Source organism: Oryctolagus cuniculus, chromosome 10 (assembly GCF_964237555.1).
Source record: "Oryctolagus cuniculus chromosome 10, mOryCun1.1, whole genome shotgun sequence".
Classification (NCBI taxonomy): Eukaryota; Metazoa; Chordata; class Mammalia; order Lagomorpha; family Leporidae; genus Oryctolagus; species Oryctolagus cuniculus.
This window is the reverse complement of record NC_091441.1, coordinates 94,603,388-94,627,924: the sequence shown is the minus strand read 5'-3', so window position 1 is coordinate 94,627,924 and position 24,537 is coordinate 94,603,388. Positions and strand designations below refer to the sequence as shown.

Below are 24,537 nucleotides of genomic sequence, written 5' to 3'. Positions count from 1 at the left end.
GATCCAGCTCCCTAATGGCCTGGGAAAAGCAGTAGAAGATAGCCCAATGGCTGGGGCCCCTGCTACCCACGTGGGAGACCTGGAGGAAGCTCCTGGCTCTTGGCTTCACCCTGGCCCATCCCCAGCTGTTGTGGCCATCTGGGGAGTGAACCAGCAGATGAAAGATCTTTCTATCACTCCCTCTTTTTTGGTAGCTATGACTTTCAAATAAACAAATAAATCTTTTTTTAAAAAAATTACTGATCTGTGGCTTTGGTCAAGTCACCCTCTTTACTGGAAGTCTTGGTTTCCAAATCTGTAAGAGGTAGATAACAACACACACCTTGGAGGATTTGGGGGAGGGGAGTAATGGCAGAGAACCACATAGAATACTGTACATATCCTAGAAGTGTATGTCTGGGACAGAGGCAAGAAACTATGCTGTCTCTCTCTTCCTGGATTCTGGGTTTATTTTATTCCCACTGAAAAGGTTATTTTTTCCCCTGGACAAATCTCAAGGAGGTCCACTAAATCCCCATTTAGCCTAGGCCAAGAGGCTGCTGGGGTCCACAGGCTGGCCTCCACCTGGGCTCTGATTGACTGCCAGAAACCTGAGCCTCCTTTATAGCCACTAGCTGGATCCAGGGAAGGCAGCTCCAGTTGCCAAAAAATATTGCTGCTTTAGAGAGATAAAATGCAATAAAGATCTGCTTGCAATGGGCATTCTCAGTATGGCTTGACCGGCCAATGACACAAGGCACTTGGCCTTGGACCCAACACTATTTGAAATGAGTTCTGAAATTGAGAACCTATTCTCATCAAAAGAGTTCCACAGCTAATATCTTCAAAGAGAAAAACTCAAGCATTAAAGTAGTGAAAAATGTTTGTAGATGGAATAGTTATCCTTTGTTGCAAATTTTTACGGCTATCTCCCTTCAGTAGAAAGTTGCCAAATTTTCATGGCTATTCCAAATCTCCTGAAAGTTGCCATGTGTATTAAATGCCAGACTCCATGGTAAACCTGAGTCTTCCCACCTGTGCACATCCATTTCATCTACATACAACTCATGCTTAACCCTCTAATACAAAGAACAAAATGCTTTTTAGCTTCATTGATTAGTTCTTAAGTAGTGATTTAACATGTTCTGATAGCATCTAGAACAGTGCCTGGACTGTGGAGCAGGGCTTCTACAATGATTAACTACCATATCAAGCTTTATATCCCAGCCCTGTCCTCTATCTGATAGGGCCCACATGGAAAACACACAAGGAACCATGACTCTTCCATCCTGGGATCATGGCAGAAGGAAAGATGCCATGTTTAGGATGAGACAAAAACACAGTAAAAAAAAAAAAAAAAGTCCTGGCTCAGGGAAGTTTCTTGAATGTGCTCCCCATCATGCCTCTAGGATGAGGGTCCCTCTGCTGGCAACTGGCCTCCAGATCAGTTCCTCCTACAGTCTCCATTCATCTTAGCTAACAGAGCCACATATCCACGCACGGCATTAGACTAAAAACTCAGCAGCATTCTTAACTAATCCTCTGACATCGAATCAATCAACAAATCCTAGGAACCCTAATACTCCAGGTAAATGCTGAATTATTTCTCTTTAGCTCCACCACTATGGCCCAGGCCAACCTTGATCTCAGCTGTTTCTGCAGCTCCTCTCTTCCCATGCCAACCCTCCAAGCCTTTTTCCCTATCTAGCTGCCAGTGGACTGCTGTCAAAGCAGATGACTGCTGATGGACATGACCTGTACGATCGAAGTCTTCTTTCCCTTTCCAGCATCAGCTTAGGTAACTCACCTCTGCACTCCTGCAGAGCAACTGCAGGTGCATTAACTTCAGAAAACACCAGCTCTTGATCCCACTTGGGGCCTTCTAAAATGTTCTGATGTCTTCCTGTAAGTCCACTACCAGTTTCCCTCCACTGCTAAATTCTAAGCCCTCAGATCACACTCAAATTGCCACCTCCTCAGAGCGGATCTCCTGGGTTACCCTTTCAATCACTATGTTCTCTATTCACCCAATTTTACTGGTTTTTGACCTCAGGCTTTCTCTAAAGACTTGGACTAATTCAGGAATTTCATACACATAGAAACAGCAACTTTCAGTAGAAATGAAACACCCATGAAAATAGTACCTAGATCATTTATTCCCAAGTAGTTACCACATTTCACAACTTAATATTATTTCCTATTTTTATTCCACTTCTCATATTTATGTGTTATAAGCTCTATTTGTGGCAGGGACAATGTTTGTCTCATCACTCAGTACTAACAGACAAAAGGCAATAAAAACTAAATACCCATTGTTCTGTGTTGTGATATGTTCTAAACTGTAGTCATACACACATTTTGTGGTATCTGCCTCACTCTGAAAGCTCGCTTTCCCCAGGGTATCCATGAACAATCAGAATGTTAGCCCGACACACAAGGAGGTAAATCAGATATTCATATTTGAACAACAGGATGGTGCCCATCCTTACTGCCTGATTTTTATATTTGCTAACAATTATCTCATTCAAGACTCCTTGAGACAGGGTCCTTCCAATTTCTTATTAAAGCAACGGAGACTCATTACTGCTCCATAATAATGCTTTGAATTCAAGGAGACAGAGCCAGTTGATGACCCAGGCATTCAAGTCCTGTTTATTGGGTGGCCTGGGTTGGTTTCAGCTTCAGGAATTTCATAAGGGGACACCCAGAAGGATGAAACCATACCCCTGAATTCCTGTTCATTCAATAATTCTAAAGCTAATAAAATCAGAAACACGGTGCAATTGTGAAGGGCTTTTGTCTGTCTGTCGCCCTTCCTCAGAGAACCTCCAGGGTAGTTCTCAGAGCCTTGGATGAGATTTGGCCCATGTGAATCTCATTGCCTGTGGTTGTGGTTCTATTGGAAGGGCCAGCCTCCATGCATCTCTTTGAAAATGGTACTCAATGGAGGGTGTTCCTTACAGAGGAACTTTGCCCTTCGGGGAAAGTTCCAGATGACAGGTCATAAATTTAGAAGGCTCTGGTCTCAGAAGGCACTCTGAACAATCTTAACAAAGTACAGAAGGAGAGGGTGGTTTTTAAACATTTTTTCACCAAAGGGTTCAGAAAGAGAAGTCTGTGTTGGAAGACAGGCCAACTTACTTCTTAAAGCACCCACATTTGTTCTGGTCACCTAAGTCACACACTTCTTAAAAAAAAAAAGATTTATTTATTTATTTGAAATAGTTACATAGAGAGAGAAGGAAAGGCATAGAGAGAGAGAGGCCTTCCATCCGCTGGTTCACTCCCTAATTGGCCGCAATGGACCGAGCTGTGCTGATCTGAAGCCAGGAGCCAGGAGCTTCCTCCAGGTCTTTCCATGTGGGTGCAGGGGCCCAAGGACTTGGGCCATCTTCTACTGCTTTCCCAGGCCATAGCAGAGAGTTGGATTGGATGTGGAGCAGCTGGGACTCGAACCAGCGTCCATATGGGATGCCGGCACTGCAGGTGGAGGCTTTACCCGCTACACCACAGTGCCGGCCCCAAGTCACACCCTTCTTAACATCAATCAAGAGGTTATTATTTACCCAATCACTTCACAGGCAGGCAAACTGCCCCAAGTCACACCCTTCTTAACATCAATCAAGAGGTTATTATTTACCCAATCACTTCACAGGCAGGCAAACTGAGTCTGAGTGTTAGTGTGTACAATCCTGGAAGAACATCTAGTAGAGGAGATGCCCAACAGACCAGGCCCCCAATATCCATCCCTTCTTTGTCTTCACACTTAGGAATTCTCATGACAAATGGAGACTTCCTATCTTGGATTAAGTAGGTGCATTCAGGATAAGAGTGATCCGGTGAAGTGCATCATAATAGAGGCCTAGATGTCACTCCCCAATTCGCGGAGGAACGACACTGGACCCTGCGCTGTTCTTTTGTCTGCTCGACCCTTCCCGGGTTAGCTACCGTTCCCTCACTCGCGGAACGACGCCGTCCCAGGTTAGCTGCCAGCCCCTCCACCTCCGTGGGGGGGCGGCACCCCCCCACCGCTTTCCCCGCTTCCGCGGAGGAGCGGCACACCACCGGCCAGCTCTCTTGGGGGCTGCTCAGATGTTCCTCAGGTGTTCCCTCAGATGTTCCTGGTGCATGTTGTCTCTCTCCTCCTTTATAGTCCTCTTCCACCAATCCATGCTCTGCTACTCACACGCCGAGCATGCTGCTCTCCTCCAATCAGGAGCAGGATCAGCTCCTGCAGCTTATCAAACTGATGAGGCAGCTGCGTAGAGGTTGTTTGGTCTCTCTCTCTCAGCGCCATATTGTGGGAGAGCAGATGCATAGAATAAGTCTTAATTCCAGTAACTTAGTCTAGTCTCAGTTGCTCCCCACACCTACGTTGTGGCATAGCAGGCATAGCTGCTGCCTGTGACTGGGGTATCCCATACTGAGCACTGGTGCAAGTCCCAGCTGTTCCATTTCCAATCCAGCTCCTACTAACGAGCCTGGGAAAAGTAACGGAGGATGGCCCATGGTGGGTCCCCACCACCAACATGGGAGACCCTGGCTTCTGGCTTTGGCTTGACCCAACCCCAGCTGTTACTGCCATTTGGGGAGTGAACCAGCAGATGGAAGATCTATATCTTCCTCTCTGCTTCTCTGCCTTTCAAATAAATAAAAACAAAAACAAATAAAGGTGCATCGTAATAGAAAGAAACAGGGAGAGATAGGGTGGTTTAGGTAATTTGTGTGAATCCTACCCAGTTGCAACAAAGATTTGATTTGGCTTCCTTTTGATTCTGGTGGAAAGATACAGGGATAAGTCAAATCATCTCACCTATTAAAACTCTCTCCCTCTTTGTGTCAGGGACTGAGTTGTATAGCCCGACTTGATCCTCAGCTTTCGAGACAATACCTGCCACATAGCAAACCCTCAGTAAATACTACCTAAGGGCTATTCCTAAATATATTTAATTTCTCACTTCACTTTGGCCTCACACACCCTCCAACTTTCTGGGCTCAGGTCATGACTGTAAAGCAGGTTATTATTTCTCTAAACAATAAGGACACCCTCATTCTGACTCCTGAAGGAAAATGCTACTTCAGACTGCACTCGATCACAATTTAAGGTGCCTTCTTCTCTCCTGAGGTGCCTGGTGCAGAGTTGGGCCATAATGACCTCCCCCACACCAGCTCTAAAGAAGGAAGGTACAAACAGCTGAGTATACAACCCGTGGACCAGAGCCCAGTGGCCCAGTGAAGTCACTCCTCTGGGGGACCAGGACTGTCAGCACTGCCTGTGCAGTTCCACATTTCTGGACTCTGATGGTAAACTCCACCCACCTGCAACATCTGGCTTATGGCCGAGAGCTTTGACTACCATAAACGGGGGTCAAATTCAGCTTGACTTGGGATTATGAGCGGTGTGTGCAGCCTCTCTGGTACTCAGTTTCTCTGACTGTGAAATGGGAGTACATCTAACACCCTCAGTATGCTGTGGAGCACAAACTCTGATGGGCACAAAAATGCCTTGAAATCTTAACACGATGCAGGCCCAAGGCGAGGCCTGAGATCCTGCAATGCTAACAAGCTTCCAAGTGATGTCAATGCTGCTGGCCTGGGGATGGCACTCAGAGCACTAACTTTGTTGTACAGCGAATTATATAACAATAGGAATTCAAGGGGTTATGAGGAACATTTGACAAGCATTATAAAGCAAATTATTGTTAGTGGTAGCATTTTGGTTAAAACACATGTGATTGCCACCAGCCAGGCTTGAATTAGACTGCTTCTGTGCCTGACTTCTTTCATGCCAGATTCTGTGATTCCATCTGAAACCTCCTGCAGACCTTCCCACAAGCCCTGATGTTAAGTCCAGAAGTCAAGGGCACAGTGAGAAGATATTTTATTGCCCATGTATTTATGTATGGGTTTTGGGGGTTTTAAAAGTGGCAATTAAAACCTTGTAAATTTGTATTATCAACAAAATAAATGTAGACGGGTTAGTTACTCATTGCTAATAAATTTGATCATTCACTTATAAAACGAATGTTCACCCAAGAATCACAGAGCACTCTATAAATATCGCTTCACTAAGCCACAAACCACCTTGACAAGGAAGGCACACAGCACCCCTGAGGGGTTAAACAAACCGTCCTGAGCCTGGGGGTGGGAGGGCTGTGCCTGAATTCCACAAGCCTTGTCCCCTACCCACTTTCAGGTTCAGCTTCTGCCCCTGGAGGCCCGACTCTTTGAAGCATGATATCCGCTTGGAAGCATTTCAAGTCAGCCTTCCTGGAGGCTGCAGCCCCAGATAGCCCCGGGAACCTGTCTCTAGGAATCGGAAAGAACCATATTTCTCCTGTTTCCGAAGTAGAGGTGGCCCTGCTTCCCCATGCTTCTGTTCTTCCTCTTTTGCCTTCCACGAATTTCAGCTCCTGTGAAGAGGAATGCTCCACCCCAGTGGGCCCAGCCACAGAACTCGGGCAGGGAAAGAATAAAACAAAACCGCCTGCTCACTCCTTCCTCACTCCTTCCCTTTTTCAGGGTCCTCTTTGCCTCTTCCCGCTAAACGAACTTGGTGAACTCTTTGGTTGTCGACTGCGGGTGTCCAAGCAGGGCTTTGTTGACTGGCTGGGTTTGAACTCTGCAGCCGGATGGCAGGACGCACACTCCTAAGCTGTGGACGCGGGTTGTTTAGGCCAATGTCATCTAGCAGCTGTGAGGATGTTCAGAAATGATACACGAAAAGCCCTTGGCATGGCACAGGTCCGTGTCAATGCAACTGACCAGTATTGCTGTAGGCAGGCATACAGGGTAAAACTGATCAGGTTTGTGAGCTGGAAGACCATGCCTTCACCACACCCCTGTGTGACCTTATGCCTCTACCTGACCATACTTCTGTGCGTACCATCCAATCAGCTTAATTAACCACTCCCCTTTGAAAGTGGATTAAAGGCCTTTGGCCTTTGGCCATTGTGGGCACTTGCCGCCCCTGAACCTCCAGGGTGTGTAGCCTTCCGGCCCCCGTGCCTCCTGGCCTACATGCTCCTCCAAGTTGCTGGCTCCTGGTGCTCAGCATGAATCCAGATTTGTATCTCTTTTATTTATTGATTGACTTATTGATTTAGACAGGCAGAGTTAGAGAGAGAGAGAGAGACAGAGAGAAAGGTCTTCCTTCCGTTGGTTCACTCCCCAAATGGCTGCCATGGCCGGCGCGCTGCGCTGATCTGAAGCCAGGAGCCAGGTGCTTCCTCCTGGTCTCCCAGGCAGGTGCAGGGCCCAAGCACTTGGGCCATCCTCCATTGCACTCCCGGGCCACAGCAGAGAGCTGGACTGGAAGAGGAGCAACCAGGACAGAATCCGGCTAGGACTAGAACCCAGGGTGCCGGCGCCGCAGGTGGAGGATTAGCCAAGTGAGCCACGGCGCCGACCTATCTCTCTTTTAGATAGGGCCTCACTCTCCTATGCATTTCTCTCACTGAATAAAAAGCTTAAAACTTATCATGCTGCCTCATTCATTTATGCCAGTATTAAGAATTCTCTGAATATTAGGCAAGAACCCACAGAGGCTTATTAATATTGAGTATTAATAAGCACACAGTGATATCACATGGCACCCCATATTCCGATGTCAGTATCAGTGGTGCCAGTGGTGATATTGGTCAGTGTTTCACCAACAGCAGAGTGGCAGCTAAGTACTGACTTTTAGACACTGTAAGCAATAAAAGGACATTGTGCTCCAGGGGCATGCTGCTATTGATATGGGGGAAGTAGGCAGGGTGTTAGGTTTGAATAAACGCAGATAGACTATGTTCTCATGGCTTCTGCGCAGCATTGCATTGTAACTCTGCCCCCTTACCTCTCAATCCAGTATGCCCACTTTCCCATGATGCAACTGTGTCTCACCTTAGCCAGGAGCAGGAGGGAGAAGCCATGATGGCCAAGCAGAAGTTAAACTCCATGTGAAGTAGGAGCAAAGTCCCATGCATGCTAAACTCCACCCTGTCTGTATTTTTAGTTCAGTTATCACTCCCTACCTCATAAAAGAGACCAATGTATGTAGAAACATCCTTTTTTTTTGCTCTTGGCTCCTGGACCGTGCTTCTGGGTCCTTCATTGACCTCCTCTATTGGCGGAGGGGTGGGGTAGGGGGACAGAAGGGCGAGAAGGGTGACCCACAATCACCAGTGAATGTGCACTCCCTCTTTTAGGTAAATCCTGCTCTCACACGCACTGTTTTTGTTAGGCAGGAAGCTAGAAATTAGCCTGTGTGTATGAGGGGCCTGAGGATAAGACAGCATCTGCAGAAGCTCACCTTGGAAGCAACCCAGTACTTCACACTTCAAAGTCCTGCCCAGACCCTGGTAACTATACAGGGGGTCTCAGCCTTCCCCCCAGGAAAGCTCCCCAGGAAGCTTGCACCAAATGGGTCGCCTAATCTGATAACAGAGCAGTAAGACCTTGACATCCTTCCCCCAAGGCAGGCACCCTAGGGGAGGCTCCTCTGCCCTGCCAGGTGGGCTCCCCAGTCTGACAGCACTGAGCAGTGAAACCTTGGGAGGAATTGTTCCTAATTCACACTTGGCAAACCCTTTGTCCAGAAGGAGGAGGAAGGGAAGGAGAAATGGCAGGAAGAACTGGGTCCCTTTCCCTTATAAGCCCCAGGCAGAATACAGACTGAGCACTCCATTCTCAGTCCTCTCCTGAGCCGCCCACCTGGACGGCCAGGTGTATTCTCTCCATTTAACCATGTAACCTTGCTCTCCCCAGTCTGAGTGATCCTGTCCCATAAACCTTGCTACCTTGCATGCTACTGTTCTCTGTCTTGTATCTGAATTCTTTCTTGCATGAAGACAAGAACCTACCAGCGATCTCTGCTAACATTTTTATTCCTTTCCTTTGAATTCTTATCTCTGTGGGGACTGGAACCTGGAGTAAAAATGGATACTTATTACTGTAACACTATGTGCCGGCACAGCCACATCCACACCTGCCAACAATACATCCACACACACACCAACACACAGGTGTCCATACACAAGGCTACTTCAGATTGTTCATGGAAAAGTAGTATTAGAAGATACGCTTATTGTGAGTGCTAAAAAAATGTTTGAAATCTATGCATAGGTTTTGTATAATACACATTTTCCATGAACTTTCTGAAGAGCCTGCATGCATCCAACATATTCCTGGATGCCCTCCCACTGCCAGCCTCCACACCAGCTGACAGTCCTCCTCCCTTAGCTGGTAAGAGCATCCAGAATCTCCTGTCCCGCCGAAACCGACTGAGAGAGGTGACTGTTACTGCTCCTCACCCACTGCGACACCCCTCTCCTGGTTCAGCCTCATGGACTGCATGTTGGAAGCTCACCACCCTTCATTATTTCTTTATCGCCTACTGATTTCTTCTTCACTAAGAGCCACATCTGTGTTCTCTCTTGGTTTAGGCTCTGCAAGGGCGCAACTCATCTCCATATAAGGAACTGTAGTCCAGTCCCACACACAGAGGGGGCACTTTAGTGAGAACCTCAGAACTGCTGCCTTTACCTGATCAACATGGACAATCGGAGAATTTCTGAGTAGAGAACCATACATACAGTAGAAAGCATACAGGATATTAAGCTTGCTGAGGCATGTCTGTTAAGAGGAGAGAATCCATGAAATCATTTAATATCTCTTTCTACGAAAGGATTTCTGGTTTGCCCTAGGCTTGGGTTCAGTCTTCTTCACTGAATACTTCAAGACAGCCATCGCTCTAGCTAGCTGCCATGGGAAGGTTCTTTCCTAAGAAGGCAAATATCTGCTATAAGAAACACCACAGGCCACCATCAGTCTGAGCTTGACTTCCTTGTGACTGCCAAATCAGTCACCCAACCCGACAGGGAGACATTTTGTCTTTGATCAGACAACTACCTAAAGTGGATACATGAGGATTAAATTACTTTTCATAGTTAGTGTTCTAAAAAAAAATCACTAGCAACTCCAGGATCATTTTTAATTTCTTGATGGAATCCATTATTGATACACTTTGCTTGAAAGAACAAAGGTCGCCTAACAACATTTCTTACAAAGTAGACTTCTGTTTTTTATATCTTTTCCTCTAATCACCAATAAGAAATTATCTGAAAGCTATTTATATATGTGAGCATTTGCAGGTATGGTTTAAACATGCAATGTGTCTTCTTTAATTCACACAACGTTGAAAAAATTGTTGGTTGATGTTTTCCAATCATGTTTTTTTCACCTCTAGAGCTGGGCTCATACCATTCTTGTCATGTAGAATATCCTTCCTATGAATGCAAATTCATAGGCCCTTAACCTTTCAGGCTTGAATGCCTCAATCTTCAGTGTTCACTGATTTTCCCCATTGACACCATCATCCCCAAATGCGTACATTTTCATGGGAAGAATAGAAAATTCCACGTGTTTGATCACAAGCAGAGCATCTTGGCAAGCCAAGCTGCGTTCTTCTTTAGTGAGTGGCTTTACTGAGATGTAATTCACACCCTATAGAATTACCCCAAAGTAAACTAGTCAGTAGTCTTCAGTGTATTCATTGTTGTCCAACTATGTAACAGTAACTTAATTTTAGAACATTTCCATTACCCCAAAGAGAAGCCCCATACAGAGCGCACATTATCAGTCACTCCATCCCACCCAGCCCTAAAATCTAGGCAACCAGTGACCTACTACTTTGGATCTCTATACAATTGTCTATTCTGGACATTTTGTATAAACAGAATTATACAATTTGTTGCCTTTTGTGATTAGTTTCTTGCACTTAGCATAATGCTTCCAAGGTTCATCTGTTTTGTACCCTGTATCAGTACTTCATTCCTTTTTATACACTGTATGGATATTCCAACTTTATCTACTATTTAGCTGATGGGCATTTGGGTTGTTTCCATGTTTTGCCTATCATAAACATGCTGTTATGAACATTCCCTTTTGCATGGACATATATTTTCACTTTTTTTTTTATTTGACAGAGTGGACAGTGAGAGAGACAGAAAGGTCTTCCTTTTCCGTTGGTTCACACCCCTATGGCCACTGCGGCCAGCGCACCACACTGATCCGAAGCCAGGAGCCAGGTGCTTCCTCCTGGTCTCCCATGCGGGTGCAGGGCCCAAGCACTTGGGCCATCCTCCACTGCACTCACTGGCCACAGCAGAGAGCTGGACTGGAAGAGGAGCAACCGGGACAGAATCCGGCGCCCCAACCAGGACTAGAACCCGGTGTGCTGACACCGCAGGCGGATTAGCCTAGTGAGACGTGGCGCCAGCGCAGCGCCGGCCTTCACTTCTCTTAAGTAGATACCTAGGAATGGAACTGCTAAGTCATTCAGCAATTGTTTCCTTTCAATTATTATTTATTTATTGTCATTTTCTATCTGAAAAGAGAGAGAGAGAGAGATCTCGCATCTGTTGGTTCACTCCCCAAATGCTACAACAGCCAGGGACAGGCCAGGCTGAAGCCAGAGCCCAGAATTCCTTGTCTTCCATGTGGGTGGCAAGGACCCAGTTTTGGAGCCAGCACCTGAGGCCCCTGGGGTGTGCACTGGCAGCAAGCTGATCAGAAGCAGAAGCCCTTCAACTCAAACCCGGCACTCCAACACGGGATACAAGTGCACACGAATGGCCCACCCCTCATAGGGGAATTCTATGTTTCACATTTGCAGGAACACCTGCACCGTATTCAAAAATGGCCTCACTATTTTATGTTCTCACCAGCAAAGTCAGAGGGCTTTAGTTCCTGCACATCCCGGCCGATCCTTGTTGTTATCTACCCTGTTGACAATCAGGTTTACATTCTTAGTCTGAAGCTTTATTTTAGGAAACAAGTTTGAGGGAAAGATGACTGTTTGGAACACCTCAAGAGGCGTTTTTCCCACGGCAGTCTGTTGAAGCTGTGACTCCTGGGCAGGCACACAGCCCGTGGGAAGAAAACCGCTGCTGCGCTTCACAGGGATGCACTGTGCCTTCCTTCTCAGTGGCATGACTAGCAAACGTCGCCTTTGCTAGATTATGGTCCAATGCTCAGTGGCATTGTGGGTAAAATGAAATTTCCACTATCACTGTGACAAAATGGGACATAGGTATGGACTTACCTGGAAGCACACATGGACTGCATCAAATACCCTAGAGAAGTCTTTCTGAGTGATTGTCACTGAACGCCTGTAGTTCAACTTCAGCGCCTGTAGGAATACCACCAGGGGAGAGGGAAGTCTGGGTCAACTTCTCCAAATATTCTGGGTACAACAAGAATGAGTGTCCTCTGCTGAGTAGATTTGATTTATACACACACATTCAGCTTGTTAATTGTGCAAGCCAAATCCATTTTCTTTACTTATTTTGGATCTTCCTGATTGGCAGGTTTCTGAGGAAGTTTCCTACTCTCACAATCCATTCGTCCATTTCCCCTCATGTTTCTGTCCTATCTTTACCACAGTGCTCTGGTCTGTTCCCAGATGCTCTAATGCCTGACAGAGCTTTCCCAACATCCCCAGGGAAAAGTAACATGGGTTTTCAGTCCCAGGATGCTACAGAGCCTGGTTGTAAAGAGCAGAAGCTTCAGAGACGCGCAGTCCTGAGTTCCAGCCTCAGCACCATCACTTCCTAGCTCGGGAACTTGAGGAGGTAACTGAATCTCTGAGCCTCGGGGTTCCCGTCTACACAACGGAAAGATCAAGAGTAGCTTGCCCATTAGCAGGTTGGAGAGATTCGATGAGCTCATGCAGGTAGAGTAGTTGTCACGGATCTGGGAAGAGGAGTTTCGTGAAGGTGTAGTAAAGGCCAACTTTTGTGGAAAACAGGTACCTTCATCAATAATAGCAATAACTGCCAATTTTCCTGGAGTGCTTCATATGCTGTGGGCTCTGACCCAAGTGTGTGACTTATCAGCTTGCTCAGTCCCTACAGCAAGCCTATGAGAACTGTCACCATTTTACAGGTGAAGAAACAGGGTACAGATGGGTGAGCCTGTCACCCAAGCTCAAGTGGCTCTTGAACAGCCACTGCCTCCACCATGGGAGTCTGGGTTCATCTTCTGACGAGCAAATAAGTCATGTAACTAGCAAAAAGATACTGTACAGAAGGCACTGTTTGTCCTGCATCCCTTCCTGTGGCCTCCCAGAAATGCCCTATAGTACCAGACTCCACTCTGCGTGGCTGCTGTGGTTCTCTTTTGTGTCTGGGAAAGAAGAGTGTTCAATGGAATACAGCTGCTAGCTCCCTGCAACCCCACTACTGCTACATGCAGAGCACGTCCTGGGGCTGGGACAGCACAGCACTTACTGGTTTCCTTGTTCCAACACAGTCAGAAATACCTGAGATAAAGCTGCAGCAGAAAATCGAAACCTCAGAATCTGTGCAATGAGTAGGCACCGTCAGGACACCTGTATGATGCACGTAGCATATTACACTTTCAAACATTAACACGGTTAAACACGATTTTTTAGAAACAAATATACAATATACATATTCCCACCAAAAGGAAACAATACCAACAACCATAAGAATGATGAATAAAATATGAAAGTTTCCCATTCTGCCCCCATCACCCTGAACCCACATCTCCTTCCATTTGTAACCATGTTGAGAGGAGTGGCTGTGTCCCCTCTTGAGCTTTTGTCTTTGTATTTAAATGTATATACATATTCACATAAGCATGTCTCCTTTGGAAAATTATTGTGTTTCCACATAAATGGGGTCATAATGTATTCATTGTTCACAAAATAGCATTGTTTGGCTTATTCAGTTAACAATAGGTGTGGGAAATCTCTCCAAGTCTATGCATGCATATATTGACATCAATTCTTATTAACTACTGAAGCATTTCCCAAGCTGTGATGCTGGCATAATGAACTGTTTCCTTCTGGGTTGTCGTGGGAAAAGAAGTTAAGCTGGCCTCCAGCGATCCCTACCTTTTCCTTTGCATGCCACAATGAAATCCTTCCCCTTGCCTGTGGACTGGCCTTGGGTCTTAGCAAAGTGATGGCAGGTCACTTCTGTGATTAGGTTATAGGAGATTGTCACTTGTCTCTTGCCGTTAGACTCTTGATGATTTATAGAAAGGTGTGTGTGGCATGGAGCTACAGGCAGCCACTGGCCAACAGGCCACAAGTGACCAAATCCTGCCAACAGCCATGTGACTTTGGAAGTGGATCCTTCCCAATTAGACTCCCAGGTGAGCCCCCAGGCCTGGACAAATCGCAGCCTCCAAGAGACCTGGAAACAGAGGAGTCAGTGGAGCTGGGCCAGGATTTCCAATCCAGAAAAATAGACACTACATCAATGTAGGTTGTTTTAGGCTGCTAAGTTTGTGGTAATTTCATATGCAACAATATATTTGATACAGCTGTTAACTGCTATCAAAATACCAGAACAATTGCTCTGTGCATATGATTAGTGGCATATTCTAGGAGTACTTGCTACACCTGACATTCCTCAGTTTAGGGGTAAATATATTTAACACAGATAAATAACACTAACTTGCATTCTAGAACTATTTAGCAAGTTACAATCATGCAAATAGAATGAAAGTTCCTACCTTGTGTTGTTGGCAAATGAAGTATCATTGATCATTTAAGTAATAGTCTGAGGAAAATCAGTACTGCATGGTTTTGATTGTATTTTCCTGATGACTAATTGGGTATTTCTTGTTCTTATAAACCAATTGGCCATTTTACCCCCTTCTGAGACTTGCCTCTTGATATCCTTTGTTTTAATCCTGTTTCAGTTCAACAGCTGAAACGATGGCTATGCATACCATTGCAGGGCACACAAGAGCATTACTCCCATTGGCGAATCTTGGTGTATTAAGTAACAAGGACTGGATAATCCAATTTCTCCACTATAGAGTTATGACTTCTTCCCTTGGGGCTGATAAGTAATTTTGGGGAAGATTCTTTGAGATCACTCAAATATACTGCTCATTATTAAAATATACACATGTATTTATCATTTTTAACACTTCTTGCCTGAACAAAACTTTATCACGTGAGATGCAAAACAATAACTTTCCAGTTCCAACATGCCCTTCCCAGTTACCAGTTTATATTCTTTTGTAGGTAAGAGCTCCATTTTCCTATTTATTATTCAAATTGACTTAAATGTTTGTTCTTTTCAATGATTTATATTCTTAACAAACCGGTGCCCACATTTTCCAAGATGTTCCCATCCAGTCTATTATTTCCTTGTGGCATGCCCTTCTTTCCTTCCCTCCCTCTCAGTCTCTCTCCCTTCTATCCTTCTTGCCTTCTTCCCATCACTTTGTTGCTTTCGAACACAACAACAAATTGCAAGCTCACCTTGTATATACCTGCCCCAGCCCTGAGATCAGTCATTTCTTGGAGGAAAGGTGACTAGGGAACAAGATCTGGGAACTTGATGTGCTCATTAAAATTGACCTATTTGAAGTTTTGTCAGTTGGGAATAAAGTACGAACTCTTCTTTAAATTTTTTTGATTTATCTGAAAGGTAACATTACAGAGGTATGGGGGGGAGAGGGGAGGGGGGGAGAGGGGCAGAGGGGTAGAGGGGAAGAGGGGGAGAAAGAGAGAGAGAGAGAATATCTTCCATCTGCTGGTTCACTCCCCAAACAGCTACAACAGCCTGAGCTGGACCAGGCTGGAGTCAGGAGCCAGAAGCTTCTTCTGGGTCTCCCACATAGATGTAGGGGCCCAAGCACTTGAGCTATCTCCCACTGCTTTCCCAGGTGCATTATCACGGAGCTGGATAGGAAGTGGAGCAGTTGGGACTCAAACAGGTGTCTCTATAGGATGCCAATGTTGCAGGCGGCAGCTTAATCTGCTTTCACCACAATGCCAGTCTCATGTATGAACTCTTGTAACTACTACCCAGTCAAGATTTAGGGTCTCAGGGTGGGCATTTGGCCTAACAGTTAAGATACTGGTTAAGATGCCCACCTTCTGGGTTTAACACTTGGCTCCAGCTCCTGACTCCAACTTCCTGACAATGAAAACACTGGGAACAGTAGTGATTGTTCAAGTAGTTGGGTTCCTGCCACCCATGTATGGGACCTGGATTAAGTCCTGGCTTTTGGCTTCAGCCCTGGACCAGCCCCAGACTTTGTGATCACTTGGGAAGTGAACAAGTTGATGGGCGCTCATTCTGTCTTTGTCTCTCAAATAATAGGTTTTTTCTTTTTTACTTGTAAAATACTTTATTTTTTAACTTTTATTTAATAAATATAAATTTCTGAAGTACAACTTTTGGATTATAGTGGCTTTTTCCCTCCATAACCACCCTCCCACCCGCAACCATCCCATCTCCCACTCCCTCTCCCATCCCAATCTTCATCAAGATTCATTTTGGGCTTCACAGTTTCCTTCCTTGTTTGCTTTTATGCAGTCTTTTCTTTCCTTGTCTTATCACAAAGAAAGGCAAATGCTTCAAGATTATCTCTCCATGTAGAGGACAGCGTCTGTCTCTGATTTAGAAAACCTTGAAGTGCTCATCATTTGCCTCTTAAGGCCCCATCCTACCCACTCCCTACACAATTGTTAAAGTTGATTATTACTTGTGGGTTGGGATAGATATTTTCTTACATTGTTCTCCATTATTCTTCGTATACACAGCTACTCAGTCTTATTCATTCAACTGAATCTAAATTGGGTTGTGTATACCCAAAGCAAACCAAACCAGACCTAAAATAGTCAATTTGGAACTTTTTTCCAATTATTTTGTAGTATCTGTACTGGCCACATAATGATCATTTTTTTCCCCACCTCTTCACAAAAGACCTCCACACACATAATATATCCTCTTCTAAAACCTAAAAATACATAAAGATGCAACTCTCACAATCCTCTGAGTTCTTTTATAAATATATTCTTTTTCTTTCATTTACTTGGCAGATGATAATTGTGTGTCCTACAGGGACATTTCAGTACATTTTTATATTGTGTATTAGTCAACTCAGGCTATTTAGGTTATCCATCATCTCAAAACATCTGTCTCTCTTTGTGATCTGCTCTTCCAGCTACTTTGAATTATGTGACACAATATTGGTAGCTAATAACCACCCCTCCCTTCAATGAAACATCAGAACTTACTGTTCCTATCTGTCTTTGACTTTGAACCCATCATCAAATCTCTCCCTAGCCTCTACCCTGCACAGCTTCCCAGCTAACCCAGAGACTGGCATGTGAACAATTAATTTCTCTGCTCATTTAGCAGCAAGATCGCTAAAGCGTCTGAAGACACTTGCATTCAAAGGTTTATCTGTGAAGGGATAGCGCTCTATGAGACAGGTATAAAAACCTGTCAGTGGCTGTCTGCTTGGGGTAATCCTTCCAGTCATGAATGAGAAACCCAAAGATGGCAGCTGTCTACTGAGTATGCAGTGCACAGCTATGAAATCACTGACATTCTCCATTAAAGTTTTATTGGTGTGAATCTTGTCTAGGAAATTTAATCATGTTTCCAATTCCTTATATCCCAGAACATAATTCTTTTCTTCAAAAGTAAATAGAGCAGTGTCTTGAGCTTTTTCACATCTTGTCCAAAAGACCAAAAGAAAAAAAAAAAAGAGCCTTTTTTGGGGGGCCAGCATTCATCATGTGTGCCTGTCTTTGCTCTGACTGAAAAAAGAAAATGAACCAGTCTTCCAACAGCCTATTCTCTGGTTGCCTTAATTCATGAGAAGCCAAGAAGGAAAAATTGGTAGGTTCAACAGTGTTGGACAAGGATAAACAGAATCATATCACATTAACTGTAATTTACAGCATTTCAACACATCCCTGCTTCTGCCAAAGCTGGCAAAGATTAGCTCCCATTAGGGGGAAAAAAAAGGAGAATGGGGTGGGACTGGGGAGGGGGCCAGCAGAGACTCTGAATTTCTATCTTCTAACGTGGAGTTAGAGAATTAGAGCCCCATCAGCACTTTCCTGAATGTTTTGCTCATTCATGCTATAAAAATAAATATCACAAAATATTTTCTGGACTTAGCCTTGTCTGTTGCTAAAACCCAAGCCAGCCTACTTCCAAACAGACTCACTGAGGCTCATTTCACAGGCACAGACATTGCTAGGCTGGCAGGCGGCCACTGGAGGAGTTATTGAAATTCAATTCAAAATGATGGACTCTGCATGAAAATGCCCATTTATGAGCATTCAACAGGATGAACATTTCACAGGAAGATGACGGCAACGACAACTTGGAGGACCAACCACTGTTGCCTGGAGATGATTACCCCCAACACACACATGCTTCAAAAGCTTTGCTGGAGAGTCTTCTAAGGCTGGGACTGTTTGTGTTCAGATGAGATCTCTGTAGATGAAACTATTTATTACAGGCTGAGAAAACAAATATATGCAATGGGGGCTGGTGTGATTTGTAGCTAAAATACCAATTGCAGGACCAACATCACAGATTCTAACCACCAGGCTCAAGCGGCGCCCAGAATTGAGAGGACCATTTTTGAACCAAAAGGCTCCTCAACACACACTCAGGGACAGTACATCTGGAAGTTATGGTTTCTTTGTAGAAGCCCAAGAAACACTGACAAGACAATGCTTTTTTTTTTTTTTTTCTAGCACACATGACCTAGGAACATTTTTTTTTCTAGCTAAAACTGTGGCTGTGTTATGGATATTTAACTCAACAACTCAACCCTAATATACATTTTTAAAAATAGCTGTCATTCTCTCCCATAAGATTTAGACAATCTCTATGAGGAAAGGGACTAGATCTCATTCTCTGCTGCCTTCCAGAAGCTACATGTGTTCAAATACATGTACTCAGTTATTTAGAGGTCTCCCACCAAATACACGTGCTACCATTGAACTTGTCAGTAAAGGCACATCACAGATTTTAAAAGGAAATTACGGGTAAGGAGAATGTTCACTACTATTTTTGAAAAGTGTATTATCAGCATCATTTCATCCCCTTTACCTTGGGGAAAGACCATCATTTATCCTAAAATTTTGCAGGTAATAATTTTATTAAGCGTCTCTTAACTACACCTCTGCTGGACATACACAATTGACTGAAGCAAAGTTTGCGAATCGCTGGCCTAACTTACCCTGACATTGTTGAGAACTTATGCTTAGAATGCAAGTCAGAGAAGACTTGATCCTCAAGTTGAGCAGCTAACATCAACGGAGGACCACATTGCATCGAGTGATTCTACATCATGTGCAATGCCCTGAAATCAGGGACGCCCAATTTCCACTTTCTCATTCACTCTCTTGACAGACAGCCACTGAGGACCTTTTTATGTGTCTGGTGCTTCTTAGGCTCTGGATAGATAGTGGTGAATAAGGCCAAGTCTCTGCTTCGTGGAGATTACTTCATGTTGTGGAAGAGAAAAGCAGTTGTTTTTCTAAGAACGTATACTAGAAGGTCAGTTAGTGACAAGAGCTATGAAGAAAAATTAAAGTAAGGTAAATGGATAGAGGGGAAGACACTAATGATAGGGTATTCAGAGAAAGGCTTCTCTGGGGAGGGAACATTTGAACAAATACTTGAATTAAGTAAAGACATGCTCTGTGCAACAACAGAGGTCACAAACATCTGACAAGACCTCAAAGCGCTTTTTGGTCTGAAGCATCATCACACAATGACATAAAAACAATCAGACAAGAACAGTTTATTGCACAACTGTGCTTGAATGCTGGAAATAATGGAAAACATCTTGTTTGTTCCACAAGGCTGGCAGAAATTTAGTGAGGGACACAGAAAAAGAAGTCATAGGACATATAAGTAGAGGAAATTCTAAAATAGCTGTGCCTGCCTGGCCACAATAAAAAGTTACGGGTAAGTGACTACATGAGACCTGAGTACCTATCTACAAGTAGTGCTTACCCTTATTTCTTGTCTTAGTCCTTTTGGACAGCTACAGCAGAATCATGACAGATTGGGTGGTTTACAGACAACAGAAATCTACTTCCTACACTTCTGCAGGCTGGGAAAGCTAAGATCAAGATGCTGGTAGTTTCGGTATCTGGTCCAAGTCCCTTCCTGGTTCATGAATGGCCATCTTCTCATGGTGTCTTAACCTGGCAGAAAGGGTGAGGGCCCTGGGGTCTCTTTATAAGGACAGCAATCCTATTTGTGAGGAATCCATTCCACTACATAATCAACCCTGGAGGCTCCACCTCTAAATACCATCACACTGGGCATTACTTTCAACATACAAACTTTGGGAGAACATAGACAGTCTCAATGAATATCAACTCCTAAATATTACTTATTGAATGATTTTCTATGGTCAAGCCAAGAGAGAGACAATACATGTTCTAAGAGGATGTGTGCCAATTTGTGGGGTGGGCATCTGGGACAGTGGTTAAGACCACCTGGGAGGCGTGCATCCCAAATTTGAGGGCCTGGGTCTAAGTCCCAGCTCTGTATCTTCAGCTCCAACTTCCAGCTAATGCACACCCTGGAAGGAGCAGCTGACGGCTCAGCTACTTGGGCCCCTGCTGTCTACATAGGAGAGTCAGACTGAGTTCTGGGCTTCTGGTTTTGACCTGATCCAGTCCTAGCTGTTATGGGCATTTAGGGAGTGAACTGGTGAATGGAAAACCTGTCTGTCCCTCTCTGTGTTTCTCTGCCTTTCAAATACAAATTTACTAAGTAAATAAATAATTTTTAAACAATAGAAGGCTTGCCAACTGGGGAGACAGTGAGATGACAGGCAGTCTTGCTTCTACAGCACTGCAGACCTGTCACCTTACACACACTGTCTTTGTGTGTCAGTTTCCACATTTGAGAAATGGAAAAAGGCCACATCTGAGATGTAGGGTTGAGGTGAGAATTACTAATAGTGAGGTTTATAAAGGCCTAGCCCATCCTGCTGGGGATGGGAAGGTGGTAACATACATAGTCATTTACAAAATAAGAATTAGAACAAAAAAATACTTCCTTGAAAAAAAACAAAAATTCCTCTACCCTCCCCAGAATTTCTACCTTGAAATTCTGACCCATCAGAACCCATGCCTGCTGTCCAGTCCACCCCTGCACTGAGTATGCACATTGCCTTTTCTTTTAGGAGTTTGTATGCATTATGTAAATTTATGTTTAAAAAATGAACATGTGTGCACATTGTCTCTTACTGTGTGGCTTCTGTGCTGGTAAAGAAAAACAACTCAAACTTGTTGATGATAATTCCCACCTGAATTACTGATGTTATAATCCACGGAAGTTTAGCCTTATAAGGTATAAGTGAAACTTCTAATTAAAACTAAACAACTTGGTGCTATCTACAGGAGGACGTGACTAGCTGGTACATACAAATGGATGCAAACTTTTTTTTTTTTCAACTAAATATTCATCTCTCTATACAGGTCTCCAGCCAACACATACTTACCGAGTATTGTGTGCCAGGCACTGGTTTACATGGTTGGGGTTCAGCCACAAACCAGACAACACTGCTGCTGACCTCATGGAGTATATGCTCTAGTTCAGAAGAGAAACAAACACAAATACACCAGTGAGTCTATAAATAATTTGAGGTGTTGACAAGTAGTAGGAAGAAATCGTATCTGGGGGAAGTGGAGAGGGACAGCTCAGGAGAAGCAGGGTCGGGTAGTAAATACTGTGGCCAGGGACTGCCTCGCTGAAGAGGTTACATGTGAGTCAAGACATGAGATGGAAAGAGTGGGTTTTAGGAGGAGATGGGGGAAGAGCATTCTGGACAGAGGAACAGCAAGTGCAGGGGCACTGAGGCCAGAGCAAGCTAGATAGTTCCCAACCATCGCGACAGGGCCCTAGTGGCTTGAGGTGTCATGGACAGCAGGAGTGTGGTGGGAAATGCGACTGAGAGGGAGGGAGGGCCAGATCACCTAGGTCTTTACAGGCCATGGGAAGAACTTTCTCATTTTTTCTGCATGTGATGATAAGCCTTTGAATTTTACACATTTCTTTGTTTTCTAGTAAAGGACTGATTTGACCAGATTTTCTTTTCTGGTTTTACTTATTTATTTAATTGAGAGGCAGAGATGGGCAGACAGACACAAAACAGTTTCCATCCACTGGTATATGCCCCCCAAATGCCCACAACAGCCAAGACTAGATCAGGTCAAAACTGGGAGCCAGGAATTCAATCTAGGTCTCCCATGAGGGTAGCAGGAACCAACTTACTTGAGTTATCACCTGCTGCCTCCCAGGGTCTGTGTTAACCAGAAGCAGTAATCAGGAACAAAATCAGGACTCGAACCCAAGCCCTTGAATCTGTGCTTCAGGCATATTAACTACTAAGTCAGACACCTGCCATGGATTTTCTTGTTTTAGAATGAATCCAAGTGTTACAGGAGACACGAAACTGTGTGTCCTCATACAGTAGATGGCAGGGTCTGAACATGGAGAAGGAAGAGGACAAAAAAGCTGGGGAGACACATTGGGAAGTTACCACCATAATGACCTTGGGAAAAAAATGGCAGGGGCTTAGACCAGGACTATGGGAGCTGAGAAGCAGTGAGGTCAGAGTACATTTTAAAGCACAGAGAATGTATCTACTGGTGGAGAAGATGACAGTATGAGATAAAGAGAAATTGGAGGCACTCCTACTGTTTTCAGCTTGAGCACCTGGAGAGCGTTTATGGCGATGGGCAGAGCTAGAAAGGCACAGATTTGAAAGGGAATCAAAGGTTCCTCAGGGGGTGTATTACTTGAAATGCTCATTACACATCCAGATGGAGAGGCTGAGCAGTCAGATGAACATTAAAAAAATACCCGAGACCTGTTGCCAAAGCAGGGGCAGGGGTGGTGTCAAGATTCCAGCAGGTGGAGCAGGCATGATATGACACCCACATTCTATTTATGACTGCCTGGCTACAAGGTCTGGCTCCACTTTTCTTTTTTTTTTTTTTTTAAATTTATTTATTTATTTATTATTATTTTTTTTTTTGACAGGCAGAGTGGACAGTGAGAGAGACAGAGAGAAAGGTCTTCCTTTGCCGTTGGTTCACCCTCCAATGGCCGCCGCGGCTGGCGCGCTGCGGCCGGCGCACCGCGCTGATCCGATGGCAGGAGCCAGGAGCCAAGTGCTTTTCCTGGTCTCCCATGGGGTGCAGGGCCCAAGCACCTGGGCCATCCTCCACTGCACTCCCGGGCCACAGCAGAGAGCTGGCCTGGAAGAGGGGCAACTGGGACAGAATCCAGCGCCCCAACCGGGACTAGAACCCGGTGTGCCGGCGCTGCAAGGCGGAGGATTAGCCTAGTGTGGCTCCACTTTTCATCCAGCTTCCTGCTACTGTGCACTCTAAGAGGTAATAAGTGAGGGCTCAAGTATTTGGATCCCTCTCACTCACATGGAAGACCTGGACTGAATATGAACTAGACCTGGCTGTTGTGGCATTTGGGGAGTGAAACAGCAGATGGATGATCTCTCTCCTCCTTTTCTTTCTCTTTCTGCCTTTCAAATAAATACAAAAAACTTTTGAAAACACACAATTTTTAAAAGAAACTTCAGGAGTAAATATTTAGTAAATATGGTTCGTTTATCTCCTAAACTTTGGGAAATATTTCATCTTTTCCCTCTCAATCTGAGGAATTGAATATATCTAAAACTCTATACCCCATAATCGCTGAATACACATTCTTTTTAAAGTATATGTGGAAGATTTACCAAAATAGACCATGCACTGGGGTCAAAAGCATTTGAAAAGGGCCTTCTGCAGTGGAAAACTTCAAAATATCAGTATACAGCAGGATTAATCTAGAAACAAATAATAGAAAGAAAACAAGAGAATCTCCAAATGCTTGGAAATTAAGCAACCCACTTCTGTATCACCTATGAGTTGAAAAACCAATTAAAACAGAGATCAGAAAATATTTTGGAATTAATAATGAAAATATGATGTATCAAAATGTGTGGGAGGCAGATTAAGCAGTATTTAGAGGCAAATTTATAGCTTTAAATGTGTATATTAAAAAAGAGTAAAAATAAAATAAAATATATATTAATAAATTATACACAAAGGATTTAACTGCAAGGCAATGATGCAGGTGAGTGCTGAAAGCAAAGAAAGAAAAAACAAATATTCAATGGGAAAATTTAAAGCCAAGAGTTTATTCTTTGAAAAGATGAATAAATTGATAAATTCCTAGCAATCTAATCAAGAAAAAAAGGGCAGAAAGAGAGAGAGAGAGAGATAACAAAGAAACTACATTAGCATTTTAAAAGGTCACACCACTGCATTAAACATCTTATAATGGGCTATTTTGAAAATGCTTTTTGCCAATAAATTAAACAATGTAGACGAAATGGACAAATCCCTTGTAAAACATAACTTCTCAAAACTAACACAAGAAGAAATAAGAAATCTGTTAAAGAAATTGAATTTTTAATTAAAAACCTTCCCTCAAAGAAAACTCCAGGCCCAGATGGTTTCATGAGTGAAGTCTTCCAAACATTTCAGAAATCATAGCAATCTTATATAAACTCTCTCAGAGTTAGAGAAAGAAAACATTTTGTTAACTCATTTTACAAGGTCAGTATAACCCTGACACCAAAACATGACAAAGCCATTACAATAAAAGTAAACTCTCTCATAAACAGAACGATCATTTCTTGAAAAAGGCACATTTTTCCCAAGATATTCCTTTGTTTCAGTCT

General features: G+C 44.1%; 1 long non-coding RNA gene across 1 annotated transcript in view; it reads right to left on the bottom strand.

Moving 5' to 3' along the window:
• Positions 1-24,537, bottom strand: part of LOC127492328 (uncharacterized) — a 201,104-nt gene that overhangs the window by 28,708 nt on the left and 147,859 nt on the right. Inside the window, exons 4-6 of the long non-coding RNA XR_007921561.2 lie at positions 21,289-21,377; positions 13,251-13,351; positions 12,065-12,151 (exon numbers count right to left, since the gene is read on the bottom strand). This is a non-coding gene — a long non-coding RNA (uncharacterized lncRNA). The remainder of the gene's footprint in view (positions 1-12,064; positions 12,152-13,250; positions 13,352-21,288; positions 21,378-24,537) is intronic.